Source organism: Bidens hawaiensis, unplaced genomic scaffold (assembly GCF_021521415.1).
Source record: "Bidens hawaiensis isolate Kalapana, Puna unplaced genomic scaffold, B.hawaiensis_p1.1 tig00017470_1, whole genome shotgun sequence".
Classification (NCBI taxonomy): Eukaryota; Viridiplantae; Streptophyta; class Magnoliopsida; order Asterales; family Asteraceae; genus Bidens; species Bidens hawaiensis.
This window is the reverse complement of record NW_027492645.1, coordinates 472,235-488,341: the sequence shown is the minus strand read 5'-3', so window position 1 is coordinate 488,341 and position 16,107 is coordinate 472,235. Positions and strand designations below refer to the sequence as shown.

General features: G+C 33.0%; 1 pseudogene across 1 annotated transcript; it reads right to left on the bottom strand.

Moving 5' to 3' along the window:
- Positions 1 to 10,425: 10,425 nt before the first annotated feature.
- LOC143554024 (hyperosmolality-gated Ca2+ permeable channel 1.7-like) lies at positions 10,426 to 14,376 on the bottom strand (annotated as a pseudogene). Its single transcript, XR_013138925.1, has 11 exons — positions 13,973 to 14,376; positions 13,719 to 13,880; positions 13,040 to 13,175; positions 12,864 to 12,965; positions 12,653 to 12,772; positions 12,486 to 12,566; positions 11,967 to 12,306; positions 11,638 to 11,883; positions 11,136 to 11,460; positions 10,828 to 11,061; positions 10,426 to 10,741 (listed from the first exon to the last, which is right to left on the bottom strand). The product of XR_013138925.1 is annotated as a hyperosmolality-gated Ca2+ permeable channel 1.7-like (transcript).
- Between the last annotated feature and the right edge of the window lie 1,731 nt (positions 14,377 to 16,107).

Here is a 16,107-nt window from a genome sequence, read left to right as displayed (position 1 = left end):
CCATAAAGTACACGGCGAAGATTCTGCTTTCTTCCGTCAACAAGAACAAAGGGAAGATCGATGAAGCGTTGGTAAGCGACTGATGGATGCATGCGTGAAGTCTAGTAACACGGATTTAGTGTTTAATGTTTTATGTTTTTCTGAATTATGTTTGATGGTCTTAGGGCCAAAAACTCCCTTATGTTAAGAATTTAGTATGTTTTGTTTATTATTAATAAAACTGCTGGTATGTCTATGTGCTTTTGATTCTGATGTATTTGCTATGTATGAAATGCTGGGTTTTGATAACCGAATTTTGGGTATCTTTAAATGTAACTGGATTTAAGTATGTTAATGAAGTTTGTTTGTTAATCAGATGTGTATGTTCTGTCAGATGCAGTATATGCGTGGATAGTTGATTTGTTCCAAAGGTAATCGTTGATGACTGAGTTCGTTGCGATGTGTTTGTTGTTACACGAAAAGTATGTGATTATTTGTTTGGTTTATATGTTGGCTGCTAAAGGTAACCGTTGTTGACTGAGTTTGTTGCATCTGAAAGGTTCAATGTGTGGACTTAGTTAGTGTAATGCTCCTTTGTTGAGATACGGTGGTTATGCTGTAGGGTAGTGTGGACCAAACTGAAATTTGGTGTGTTCAAGAGGAAGATAATGTTGGTTGCAACAGAAATAAGATCTCAAACATCAAAGTATGTAACAACAAACGAGTGGGGCACACGTTAGACTCAGCAAACGTGAGTACCTACCTGGTGACGCAGAGAAGCGCTCGTACCTGGATGTTAGATGATGTTATTACACACTGGAATACATGCGATAACAGTTACATAGCTATAAAGTTTGACTACATAAAAACATTGGGATACTACTGTGTAGGGTAGAGTTTGACTGATAGTACACAATTTGGTGCATCTGAATGATAGTACACAATCAAAGTTGCTCAACAGGTTTCCACATACGGGCCTATATCCAGGTAGAACCGACACGCAACCACACGTTTATCCAGAAGTTGGTAACCATATAATATAACATGTTGCGGTGTATTTAGGTTTGTAAAAGATATTTACATTCCATAACTTTGTGAACAATGGGCCTTAACAAATGAGTTGTTTAACAGCATTAAAATTTCATGCTCTCGTATTATGTATCAAGGGGATGATGACAGCTGTTATGATGGCTACTTATATAAGTAAATAAGTGTAAGTTACACAAGCGTATGCAAGTTTAAAAGTTTTTCACTACACCCTGTTGGTAGTTAATCAGTAACATGTCTTGTACATGTAAGCGTACAACATGATTTGTTTAAGGCATCAAATCAATGTTCAACCTGTAACTTTTATATTCGTGTGGCGTCGCTTGGAAGAGGATGATGACGTGTCCATGGTATCCACATCTTTGCAACGTGGGGTACCGGCTTTGCTGCACACCATATTCCTATGAGATATGGCACCTTTGGTCCATGTTATGGTTGACATCCTTACATCGAAACCGGATTTGGCTGCGTATGCCTTGTACATTGCAACCACGTCATCCCAAGTTTTAAATTGAATACCAATCAAAGGTTTTTCATGTGACGGGACATTTGGGATCCAACATGTTGACCCATCAAACGAGTATAAGCAAATTGGTTCGTCATTTTCTGCATATAATATTAATTTTAAAAATTCAATCTACCTACTAATACTGGGACAATAATAAGGAAGTGTTAATGAAAGAAAATGGAAGTAAATTAAACTTTCTAACTCTTACGCTCAAAGCTAATAACGCGTGGAACACTCGACTGTCTGATTAACAACTAGCTGTTTTCTGGGTCGCTCGATTGTATCTGGGCAACAACATGGTTTCCTGGAACAAAACAGTTTCAATCTGATTATAACGGCTATATAATGTAAAAAATGTTGACCGGCTAGAAGAAGTATATGGAAATAAAGAAATTAGGTGGTCAAATAAAAGTAACAAAAGATGCAGAGTGTAGAGGAAAAATAAGATGTATCCAGTTGGCGTGCAACACGTTAACCACCTCATTATCTACATAAACGTTTAACTACAAAACAATCTGCAAGTAAAATATAAAAGACTAGCAGCCGTTGGGATACCAAGACTTACGCACAGGACACCATAGCTACACCATAAACGCAGCCACACATTCGAGGTAAAAGAATACAACTTTCATGCCTACAAAGTTTACTGCATCGACAAATGACAGTGATAACATAGCAGCGTAAATGGATTAAAACAAACAAGATAGCATGTAACCAGATGTAGAGGGAAAATAAGATGAAAACATGTATCCAGTTGGCGTGCAACACGTTAACCACCTCATTATCTACATAAATGTTTAACTACAAAACAATCTGCCAATAAAATATAAAAGACTAGCAACCGTTGGGATACCAAGACCTACACACAGGACACCATAGGTACACCATAAATGCAGCCACACATCCGAGGTAAATGAATACAACTGTCAGGCCTACAAAGTTTACTGCATCGATAAATGACAGCGATAACATAGCAGCGTAAATGGATTAAGACAAACAAGATAGCCAATAACCGAATACTGAAAAAATTCCTAACATTCATACGTCTTAAAAAAACAGTCTTTCAATAAAATGAAGAACATAATACACGAAAATAAATATAATTTGCAGAAGGTGTCGTGCTTTTGACTACAAAAAAGAAACTCCTAATTCGTTGAACGACATTCCATTAATTAGTTACAAATGTACATTTAATCATGTAAAATTAATATAGAATAACAGACAAACGGGACATCATGGTAAGATTGTATCTGTTTGGATAAAAAAGGAAAAACAAACATTAAAATGCAAAGCTACACAGGTGAAAAACATACACGAATATTTGTCAGGGTCGATGCATACAAATGTATGAACCTACACCCACAGGTGACAACCACACATGCATATTAGTTATGCATGAACCGACGTACACAGGTGCATGAATCTACACGGATTTGTGCGGATCTGTGCATACAAATGTTTGAACAAACACACACACGTGACAGCCACACACGCATGTCAACTATTTATGCACATACATACACATTTGATAACGCTGCACATGTGACAAACCTACACGCATATTTGTCATGATCATTAAAATTTCCGAGTAAAGATTAAAGTTGAAAAAAAAACATAAAAGAAGGAACATGTAAAACTAACCGTCATACACGTTAATCGGTATACTACTTGGCTGAACATTATGTGTAGTTGACTCATTAGCCATTGCACCTGTTCAGGTATATAATTTCAAAATACTAACTCAATTGAAAAAACAAATTAAGAGGAATAATTGTACCAGGATATTGGTTATGTGTTTTGTGGAATGATGTGTTGAGCAATGAAACAATTGAATAGAATAAGTAAAGGAAAATAAACAGTTTTATAATCATAAATGGACATTTATGGTTGTATATTAAGTAAAACATCTACATGTTAATGAAATTGATCTGTCATAATTAAAAACAAATAACCAACACATGTTGGGATACATAAAAAAAATGAAGAAAATCATCATCCAATAAAATTATATACATCTAACAATAAACGTTGAGCAATCGAGTATCATTTATCAAATAATTAGCTGATTTCATAGTAAATTGCCATGTACTTTGATAGCCTGGTATTAATTTACCAAACCCTAAAAAATTATATGATCATACGGGCAAAAAATAGGGAAGGATAGTGGAAGGGGGAATCGAAATTGATATATACCTGCATTTGCTGATGTCGACCTGCCGAATCATCGTGATGCTATATCTGGAGCATAATAATATTATGCATGACTTTCGCTAGGTAATTGTCAAAATCATGATTGAAAATATCTTATGTTATTTGGGTTTTATTTCTCTGGGATTATGAAATCAGTTGTTTAATTTAAAAGATGGGGATGATGGATGTGATATCATAATCTCGCCATTGATGTACATATGATGAAACATGATGAAACGGTAGCATTTTATCAGGATTTACCTATTCTATTAGTAAAATAAAAAGTCCATTCTAACCTTTTAATTATTTAAAATAAAATATTAAAAGAAAAATATGATTGGATGATATTACTTCTCGCACTTCTCGCTGTAAAAAAACTTCTGAAAAGAACCAATACCTTATACCTATATATATATATATATATATATACATATCTCAAGTTTTGTTCCGTGTATTTTATTAAACATTCGGGCAATGTCTATTATTCGTAATTGTATTTGTATTCGTTAAACCAACCCAATTTGTCATTTTAGTGTATACTTGTTTATTGTGAATCATTAATGTTTCTATCTCAATGATTTACTGTTGACGTTCCGTGTGTTTTCATTCGTTTTGTTCATTTAACGAAGCCCCGAGAATTATAGTTGTTTATTTAAACGATCTTTAAGTAACTTGAACACATTATGAAAGTAACAAAAGCTTATAACTTTACCTTTTACAAAGTTTAAGGTTTAAAAGTAATTATATATTTAGATACTCATAAATTGAGTAGACCATAAGGCAACTCATTAAACATCGTTAATAACGCGTTTTAATGGAAAATTTACCGTAATTAAGTCCCGTAGTCACCGGTTAGACCGACAGACTTCGACAGACCTGCACATCCCTTATTTTCACATCCACAAGTCAATTAAAAACTCGTAATCATCAATGAACATAACGGCAAATCAATAACAATTATCATTAACGTGTAAACACACTAATTTTGCGCCGTAATACCAGCCGTAACCGTCGGCCGGATTAAACAAATTTCCAATTGCAACCATTACACACTAATCGTCTTAGTTAACCCTATAAATAGGACTATAGGCTGCAGCTAAACTTGCTCACACCTTCAAATCATCATAATACACTCTCTAAGATACTTAATTAATCCGTCAAAATCCGTTTTCCGGTTAGCCATAGTCCTCCATCAAAACACAACGATACCAAGTAAGTATTATATGGTTTTACTTAGTTTTTCAGTGATTATCAAAACCCCCAACATAATTTTGGCATACATCGAATGAATAATCAGATTATGATCTAGGTTTTGTTAATAAAAGAAGATGAACTTGAAAAATGTAATATATATATATTTTTGTTTTTGGTATCTTAGCAACAATTAAGCTAGTGCAACTGGTTAGTCCTTTGTCTTGTAAACTAGATGACCCGGGTCAGAGCTGTTTTGCTTTTTTTTTTCTTTTTTTATAAAACCTTTTCCTTATATTTATAAATCAAATAAAAATCTTTTTAAGTTAAATAAATTAACAATAAATTAGTTTCATCGTTTTCACCCAACTAACAATCTTTCAAACCCGTCAAGTTTTGTTTAAACGCGTAAAACAATTATGTAAATATTGTTTGTTAAATTTTATAATTCGTTAACACTTTTGTTTTTTTTAAATAAAATGTATCGCTAACATCAAATTTCCATAAACAATGTAATATTCAACTTAGTATTAATCTTGTGATTAAGATAATATTAAAATATTAATATGTCGTTAACCCGTTAATATTAATTCGTCCGTTAACTTTAATTCATTTGTTTTAGTTCGTTAACTATAATCCATTAAACGTCAATTAGTTAATCTAATTCTTAAACTTTAAACCATTAGCTTAAAATTTGTGAACCTTAATCCGTTAGCTTTAAATTCATTAGCTTGTAAAATCGTTAAACTTAATTTTTGTTAACTAACATTTGGTAGATTTATATTTCATCCAATCACATATTTATTTTCAAGACATGACTCGTAAACACCGTAACTTTCGTATGAGTGTTAAAATTATAACATTTAAATAATATAGTTCGTTAACTTTAATATTAGTTTTGTTAGCTTTTATTCCGTTAAACTTTAATTCGGTAATAATAATTCGTTAACCATCATAAATTGAGATTAAAATTATCATCTAAAACCCGTAATATGCAACATTATATTTCTCATAATTGTGAAGATATTAATAAAAAATAAGTTAAAATAATATTTAGTTCATTAAAATGCCGTTAAAATTAAACATAATATTATCCCGTAAAATACTATTAAAATATTCTAAAATATTGCAATTCCCTGTTAACCAAATATTTACAACTTTACCTATCCCGTTAGCTAGTATTGATTTCCCTTGCATTTTCATTTATAGTTCGTAACGTTTGATCGCTTCGGTTTCATTATCATGTTTTCGGCTTATATTACAAGTTGTCTTCAATTTCGAGATGAGTTTTTCACACCCCCTTTTTAACGCTTTTATTTTTTGGGGTAGCATATGGATCCTATTTATGCAATTATTTATCGAGTCATACAGAAAACTACAATTCATTACATGGACTTGTGTGTTTACTTGATTACTTGCTCAGTGGTTGCCTCAATAAGTATGACCATACGCCCCTCTTTGCACTCAGGTCCATTTGTATCGAGTGGAAAAGGGACCCCATATCCAAGTACGTTGGTAGCCCCAACTGGAAAGGACCTTCGCTTGTTCTTTACACTCAGGTCCATTGCATCGAGTGTAAAGAACCCTTATGTGCTCATTTTTCAAGTTTCATGGAATTGTATGATTTTTACGTATTATATCAAACGGTGGGAATCTCACTAGCTATGTTCATAGCTGACTTTATTTTATACATATGTTACAGGCGTAGAGATACAAGGATGAAGGTTAGAAGACACATAGCTTGCTTATAGGATATTTAAAAGAACAACTTCTCTCTTTGTTTATTTATTTGTTCATAACTTATATTATTTGTTAAACTTGTGTTACATGAAGATTTAAATGAAATAATGTTATTATGGTCACCTAATAGTGTCACGTTTGTTTGAGCAATCTGAACGTCACACTTAGGCGTTTCCACTTTAGCCTGGGTGTTACAACGTTGTATGGCGTTCACCTTCGTCTTTTGTAAGAACATATAGCTCCCAAGTTCGACAATAAAAATGCCCAAATTTGCTTATAGACAAAATACAGAATGTCATCATTTATGCCGTCACTAATATACTACTAGTATTTACTCGGCAAATAAAAGATCAAACAGTATAGCAAGACGCATAAGTAGATAAACAACATGAAATGATATTCCGCAATCAGAATCCGACCTATGCTATTTCATTCGCTGTTGGTGTTGTTTTCTCTTCCATACTGGACAAAGTGTTCAGATGATCAGATCCACCTCAAAGCCTCAAATTATTGTCTTAAGTTCTACTAAGCTATAATTTTCTTATTTATTTCCACTCTTAACCCGTGAAAAAAACAATTTCGGTCAGGTTCACAAACCGGTTCCAAAATTCACTGCTATCGACACATAGTATAAAATATTAATTAAAATACGAGTATAAAACTACTACTAAGATTATAATGATTATATTTTAATAAAGTACATAAAATTCGTAAAATCGTAAATGCATTTAGAATACTTTAATCAACCTTGACTTTTTACATGAGCGTTATCAATATAAAATCATATTTAAATTGAAAATTGTTAGAATCATATAAAATTTTTATACATTTGATATTAACAATGATACATAATAAGATGGATATCTAATCATTTACCTTTTTCTAGCTTTCATTATATGAGCCAATGATCACTATGTAAAAGTGTGTTATAGACTGTATAGTGTCCTCGTTTTATACCGGTTCTATATGAAGGGATTACGGGGTTACCTTTTTACGCATGCCAACTTAATTAAACATTACCAAACTAAATGTGTTTAGCTAATGTGGCTAAATGAATTAGTTGCATGGAAGGATCACTGATTTGAGTTGAATTGAATTGTCAACAAGGACACATTTTACTATTTTTACTATTTTAGGATATTTTCTCATGTGCCTTTTGTGAGTCATTCTTCCCTGTGTTTCCTATTATGGAACAATAAGTGACAAAGGGGGCATGTATTTTGATAAAAGTTACAGAGAATAGGATTATGGGGTTCTTTGACCAAAACATGAAACATAAGTTTTTGAAAGGCATTGGTTATCCACACATCCTTGATCTATCCATACACCCTTTAACGTGGGATTCCATATGATCGTATAACCTCTATACGATCGTATGTAGGGTGTGTGGATAACCAAAGGGTGTACGAATATCGCATCCCTTTTGAAATCTTAAGGGGTGTTGGGATTGCTTATTTTCACCAACTTATACCTTATTAATTTTTTGAAAATAAATAAGTTGTTTGGGATTGCTTTTAATGTGAGAGGAAAAAATAAATTGTTGAAATGACAGAAAGAAAAACAACCTTGGTAATTTCTTATTTGTTTCAATTCAATATGCTAAAATTTGTAGATGTAATATTTTCTAATTTTTATGTTTATTTGTTACATGTGTTGGCTGGATACTTTCTGGACCTGTGACGGTTTATGGAGCTATTGGGCTATTGGACTTGAAGAATGTTGCTGTTGGGCCAAATTGGGCCGTTTTCTGAAGATGACAATTTAACAAACTCCAAGTATCACGCGCAATTAGGCTGGGGAGTTTGTTAGTGTCGATATAAAAAGGGTTGTTGAGCGTCATTCTCTGCAACACACATTTTCTTCTCAGTTGTATCTCTGTAGTCTTGTAATCTAGAGTTTGATTCATCATATTGATTGAATCTGTTGTCTGATAGATTGAGATAAAGAGAGATTTTAGATCACTGTGTTGGTGATCTTGTAAAGAGTTGTTCAAATCTTCCGTTGTGGCTGTAATCTGGTGAAGTTGGAATAAAGATTGGAGTTCTGATATCCATTTTTACATAAATAAGTTACACTTTTGTAACTTATTAACTTAATGACACATTATAAAAAGGTAAAATAAGGAATCCTCCCAAACACCCTCTTAGAGAGCTCGAGACAAAAGCTTCAACTTTTAAGTATCATGTAACATATTTGTTTGGGATTTGGGAATTTTTTATAGCAGTAAAAGAGAAATGCTTACCTTATATGTTTGTGTACGTAATATCAACTTCTTGTTGGAATTAATTGGATTGAGCAGCACAAACAAGTAACAACACCGAGTATTTTGTGGTAACGCACAACTACTCTTTCAATATTATTAAAAGTAAAACCACACCATACACAATGACCCTACACCTCTATTTATACTAGCATTAACTTGTTTTATACTCCAAATAATACTCAAGCGCACATAATTTTTTTTTTGAAAAGTACTCAAATCACATAATAAAATAAACCTTATACTTAATCTTAATTAAAACATTAATTAATTAAACTAAACTTGCACTTAACGTACGTCTTCAACTTTCTTTTAACCCGTTTCACTTACTACTTTTGAAACTTCTCCAACGCACCTGCTTTTCAACCCGCATCCTCATGGCTGTTTATTATCCTGTGTAACAAAAAATATAAATATTAATCATCCATTCTTGAAGCACTTATACCAAGATTTAGTAAGTGAAACAAGAAAATCTCAAAAAGAATAAAAACATACAGTATAAAAATTTTAAAAGTTGTAAAAACAAAAAAGGGTGCATAAATCTTGTTCAAGAACAACAGGTGTGATAACTGATAAGTTCAAAGGCGGCAATCACTTTGATACATTAAGTCAGACATTATAGATTTCTTAGACATAAGAATAATAGAAACATAGATGCATTAAGGTAAACAATTAAGATCGATTAAGTAAATGATAATGATCATTTAAAATGAAACTGATTATAAACCGAATGAACAGAAGTGGGTTTTGATCACATTTGATAAAGAGGGGGGGGGGGGGGGGGGGGGGGTTGGGGAGGATAACCAATGGGCTGGGTTAGATAGTGGGCTTTCAAGCTCAATTTAAACCGGACCACGTGCTCGATCCGCCTCAAATTATGTCTTATTATTTTCACTCAATCCGTATAATTAAGAAAATGATTTCGGTCACTTCTATTCACACATTGTAAAATATTTTAAAATACGAGAATAACCTGCTGCTAATATTATAATGATTATTTTTTTAATAAAATATATAAAACACAAATACATTTTTGATTACTTTAATCAACCTAGACTTTTTTTTTTTTGCATAACCGTTATAGAATCAACTATAAATAGAGAATCATCAGAATCGTATAAAATTTTAATACATTTGATTTTAACTATAATGCATAAGACAGATAGCTTTCAACATATCAGTCAATCAGTATATACAAAGTGTATAAGTTGGTTTTGTATGAACTCAATACCCATCCTCTCTTTGCGCATGCCAAATTAATTAAGCATAACCAAACTAAATCTGTTTAACTAAAGGTGGCAAAATTAATTAGTTGCTTGGGTGGGATTACTGGTTTGAGTTGAAATAAATTGTCTTATACTTGCCCATTTTAGCCATCTTGATAGTTTTTCGGTTCAAGACTTTGTATCAAGACCCGAAACAATCAAGATGATTCGTTTTGTTTTCAACTCTTAACCTAATCTTACAATGCTCAACCCTAAACCTTAAACACTAAATCAGATAACTCGATACGTGTATATAACATTCAAAAGTAGACTTGTTTATACAAAGAAAAAAAATAAAATAATGGTTCCATTTTTCTATCTTTACACAGCATAAATGCCAGTCCTATCTTCAGGACTACCATCACTAGTTCCAACTTGACTCCCCTTACGTGACGTCCTCTTCGTAGCAACTAAATGAAACTCGTCATCTTCTTCTTCAATATCCATCAATTCCACTTCACCCCCTTTAAAAACCGGGTGCGTATACGCATCCTTCAAATACTCTTTCAAATTCAACTGCGGTTCTGTTGCCCTTTCCAGTGTATCCTTGATCATTGCATCCTGTTATCAAGGTTTATAATGTCAGAACACTAAGGGTAGTATTGTCATTTCAAATGAGTTGCATGGTTACAGATTTATATTCTAACCTGTAATGGGAATTTTCTAAATGCAGATTCAAACCGGTTTTTGCAGAACTTATGAAACGAGAAGGTTAAGACCGGGAGCACAAGTAGGACAGGTGTCGAGTTTGCTGCCCATTTTGTGCTCAGCAATCCTAATAATGCGAACTGTGAAATCATTAAACCGATTAAAATACGCCGATTAACGTCTGGCCAAAAAGATGCTGCACTCTCGTATTTCTGATTGTACACGTTGATGATCTGATTAACACAATAAAAAAAACATAAGAAAACCATATGTTAGTGCGGGTTGAAAGTGATACAACTAATGTTACCTGATGACGGAAAATCAGATAGGCAAAAGCAAAGAAAACGATTATGAACGGGAGGAGTATAGGAGTGACAGTAGAGTACACAAGTCCAAGCAGAAAGTACAATTGTAACCGAGGCTCGGTTATGGGCCACTGCAATGAACCAGGGTCCATGGCTTCATCTCTGTCTTTTTCAGTTTTCACCAAGAAAATGTTTTTCAAGTGACAGATTATCAATGGAACCAGTCTCAGGACCTCTGCAGCAACACTAGCCCAACCATCAACCATAATGTATGTAATAAAAAAGGTTGCTTTCATAGGAACCGACACACCCACGGTCTTCGGAATCCTGCAATTGAGTAGAAACGTCATGTTAAAATCTTGTTAACTACATGTTACAGGTGACAGTTATGGCCTCTTAACAGAACAAGTGGGACAAATTTATAAAAATTAAGCTAATAAACGAGTTATCAATTTATTCAAACAAACTATAGAGCCATGAAAACCGAAAAGGCTATACACATACTCGGATGCTGACTTATTCAAGAATTCTTTAAGTTGTTGAAGAGCGGTTCCCGTAACAATGCTTCCAAGAAAAACGTTTACAAGCAAAACAAGATAATATTTTGCAGCCGATCTTGCTTCCAAATCCGACACGGCAACATATCCTTCCATTTTAGACATTTCCATTAATATCATTGGAAGAACAAGGAGAAAGACCTTCAACACCATCCCGGGCAGAAACCCTTGAATGAAAGACTTGGTAGATCCTCTGCGCATAATCAAGAATTCAAGATTCACCAAAAAGATTTGATTTTGATCAAGATTATATGCATATTTGAACGTTATACTTACTTTTCGATAAGGGGTTTCAAGAAGGGAAGAACTCTTTCAATTGATTCAATGTTGGCCAAAGTTTGAACAATGGCGATTGGGATCATGAAACAGAAAATAAGCCCAAATAAAGCGAGAGCCATGACCAATTTCCGCACATTGAGTTCCACAAATGGTATGGCTAGTTGTTCCAGTAAACATCACGTGGTTCAGGAGCCCAATCTGTGAGCCAACGGGTTGGGTTCCTCGTTTGTTGGGTTTGAGCGCAAACGGCTGCGCCCCATCGTGATTTGAATGACACAAATGCAGCTGGGACCACGGCTTCCGGGTCATTAATCACCCGTTCTCGTTCTGCTACTTCCTAGTATATAGAATTATTAGATGTAAAAAACTATACACAGTTGAGAGGTGACAAAGAGAGCGGACGAAACGGGCTGGGTAACGGGTCAAGACATATCACTTTTGCATCAATCACATACTTGACGATCGCATTATGACGCAAGATAAAAAAAATCTATATATCAAATAATGCATACTCACTTCTTTGCTCAACTTTTCGATTTCTTCGGTATAGTAATTAATTGCATCAATCTTTTTTCCCCAAAGACCCCAAAAACCTGTCTATACAGATAATAAACACGAATTATAAACTTCAAAAGATATTAAAAATCTCAAAATATAGAATTAGAGAATGCTTAGCCGCAAACCTTAGTGGTTGGCCTTTTATTCGGTTTTCTCTCGTATTTATTAGTGTAATAAATAAGCCGATTATGCAAATCCTTTTTCTGACTCACCATTTTTGCAAGCTTATTTGCATTGTACACCACCTAAAATTCAATAAATATACATGTTGGGTTAAAATAAATAATTTAAGTATAAAATACCATTAAGAAACACTATCCACCTTTTGAAACGAACCTTATTTGTAAGATATTGACCAGGGTGATTAACACGAAAAAAATGTTCAACATGTTCACTAACAGATTCATCAGGATTCGCGGGCACATTTCTCACGAGAACCTAAACAAGAAATAGAAATAATAAAAACCTCATTGATGTTATCAAGAAAATATAGATGAGCAGTCAAAACTTACAGTAAACTGATCAGGGCGGCGATATTGAGAAGCAAGAAAATTCAACCGCATGTCTGTCACAATTTTGTATTCCTTATAAAGAACATAACATGTCCAAAATGTGAAGACATACGCCATTATTATATGTGCAACTAACCTGATAAACATATAATCAATGTTTCAAATGGTCAAATGCATAAATTCAGAGACAGAGCCCGAGACGGGTCGGCTCAGTTTGTAAACAAGACAAGATGAACCGAACCAAGGTAAGCACGGCTCATTGGCTCATTCATCCAGCTCGCTCGTTGGCTCATTTAAGTCAAAGCCCAAATTTTAATAAATGTATAAATTGTAACCCAAAAAGTATATCCCAAAGTTTAATATACAGTAATAATAAATTTTGTAATTTATTTATTATGCATATGTGTATGTTAAAAATATTATTTTTTCTTTTAATATACATCAATATGTATAAATATATAAAATTAATTTTTTTGAAAAAATAATCGAGTTGGCTCGACAAGCCACGAGCCAGCACAAGCTCTTTATGAGCTGAGCTCGAGCTTTCAGCTAGTTAAGATACACAAGCAGAGCCGGCTCGGTTTGTAAACAATCCAAGCCCAACCTGGCTCGGCTCGGCTCGGCTCAGCTAGTTCACAGCCCTGATGACACCTCTGATGGTTTGCAAAATTTTTCTGACCTTTTTGATGCAGGCGGGACATTGGATATTGAAAACTTGTCAATCTCCTCAAAAGTTAAATCCTTCATCCTAAGGCTCATAATACTGAAATTTCCACCGGTATAATTGACAGGTAACAGCACACCAAAAGCAAGGAAAGCAATAGGAAAAAATATTTTCAAGCTGCAAAAAAAAAAAAATAGTATTAACAACTAAAAGAAGTAATGAAACCATATAAAATCTGTTCAAATTAAACAGGTCAAAAAAGTACTAACCCGAGAAGATATATTCGAATGTACACAGCAGAATCAAGGCCTGCGTGCTGTATAAGCTCAAGTTCTGGCATTTTTAAAGCGGCGGGTATCCAATTCAAGAATTTTATATACATTCTAACATCTAAATTAACAAAGTGTTTTACAAGAGGTCCTGCAGTGCTCGGATTTTCCCGGATGCCTTTGAGATACCATTTGGGGAAATAAACCCGATCGTTCATGGGCTGAAGACGTAAAATTGCAAACGCCACAAGAAATATAAATGCGGATAAACTATTAATGGATGCGGAAACGGTAATATCCGAAAGATTAGCCATCTTGTTTCTTCAAAATCAAATACTACCTACAAATCAAGTGATGATTGCATAAGATTAACTTGCTAAAATGCCAAAAAGAATATATGGATTATAGACATCATGTAAATATCATATTCTTGTTTCTTGAAATCACATTAAGAGTCTAAGAACAGTTTCTTTGACTTTTATAACAATATTCATCAATCGAAAATGCAAGTTGAAAATCAAGGAAATATATCAAGACACATGAAAAATGGAAAATTAAAATAAATGTCATTTGAATATATTCATCTATCAAGCCACAAAAAAAAAAAAAAAAAATCAAGAATATAAAAAAATCATATACTGCATCCCTCAAAACTGAAGAAAAATCCTATTTTTATGGTATTTTAAAAAAGAGTTTTATGGGTTTAATCATACTCTTCAATACCAAACTATGCCCAAAAAATTGGATTACAAAATGCAACCAAATATCAGGTTCTTGTCTCTTAATAATAACCCAAAAATAATTATTTTAAACAACTTGATCATTCATCAATTGCATTCAAGAAATTAATAATAGTTAGAAACCAACTGCAAAATCTCAAAAACATGACACTATATTAATATTATATTATTATCAATCAAATCAGAAGAAAGCCCTCAAAACTAAAGTTCAAACCTAAATCTTTATTAATTACCAGAATCAGAAACAATAACACTACCAAAATCCAAGTTCAAAACTTAACCAGTCACCAGAAGAACATTAAATACTCCCACAAAATCCAAGCAATCAAAAGGTCAAAAAGTCAAAGAGTTAACTTTACCTTTTTCGTCGGCAACAAAAGAAGATGAAACAGAAGTGTTTAAATTGTTGGTGGGGTATGTTGAAAGACGGCGGGTAGCAGCAGCAGGTGACAACCGCGGATACAACGTGTGACTCCCAGATTGTTAGCTTAACCGTTGCATATGTACTTGGAATGAATGAATGAAGAATATATGGATTTTTTGAAATTTTGTATACCACATTATATTGTATTTAATTAAAAAAATTGGAAAGTGTAGCTAATAATATAATGGTCGGTTTGACCCGAATAGAGGAATATTATATTGTTTTGTAATTGATTTTTGGTGATTATATTATTCGTGTTACTTTTTCTTAATTGAGACGATATATGTGAAAATAGTGCAAAATAAGTAACTAGTTGTTATCTTTATTTACAAGTTGATGTTGAGTTTCATGTGACCGTACAGAATATATTAGTTTTAAATTTTGCAAACAATACACACAACCTCCTGTAGTCCTGTTATTCCTGGGTCATAACAAAATTCTCTTGCTTTAGTTTACCACCAACAAGATTTCCTTTACAAATTAAACAAAATAAAATAAAAATAACTCATCAAATTTACTCGTAATATCATTGGAAGTTATTTTATTTTAAAAGAAAAGTTAAAATTTACTTGTGAGAAGAATTTATGGTTATACAAAAGGTAATTTAAAAACAAAATAATTAAAAAATTATAACTTAAAATATAAATAAAAAATAAAAAATTTTAAAAACCAAAATGTTACCCCGTCATTACTACTCAAAGAAACGTCGAAAAGACACAATGCCGAAAATGAACAAACAACATAATAATAAATAAAAAAAGATACAATATGTCGCAAAATATAACGTAATACCGAACAAAATAACACAATGCTAAGTAATAAAAAATAATATCAAGAAAAAAAACACAATGTTCAGGAAAAATACGCAATCAATTACGAAAATAAACAATAAACATAATGATCTTTTTTCCTCAACATTGTGTCTTTTTTTTGTGTGTGTGAACAAGAAAGACGGTGTAAAGATTTTTGTG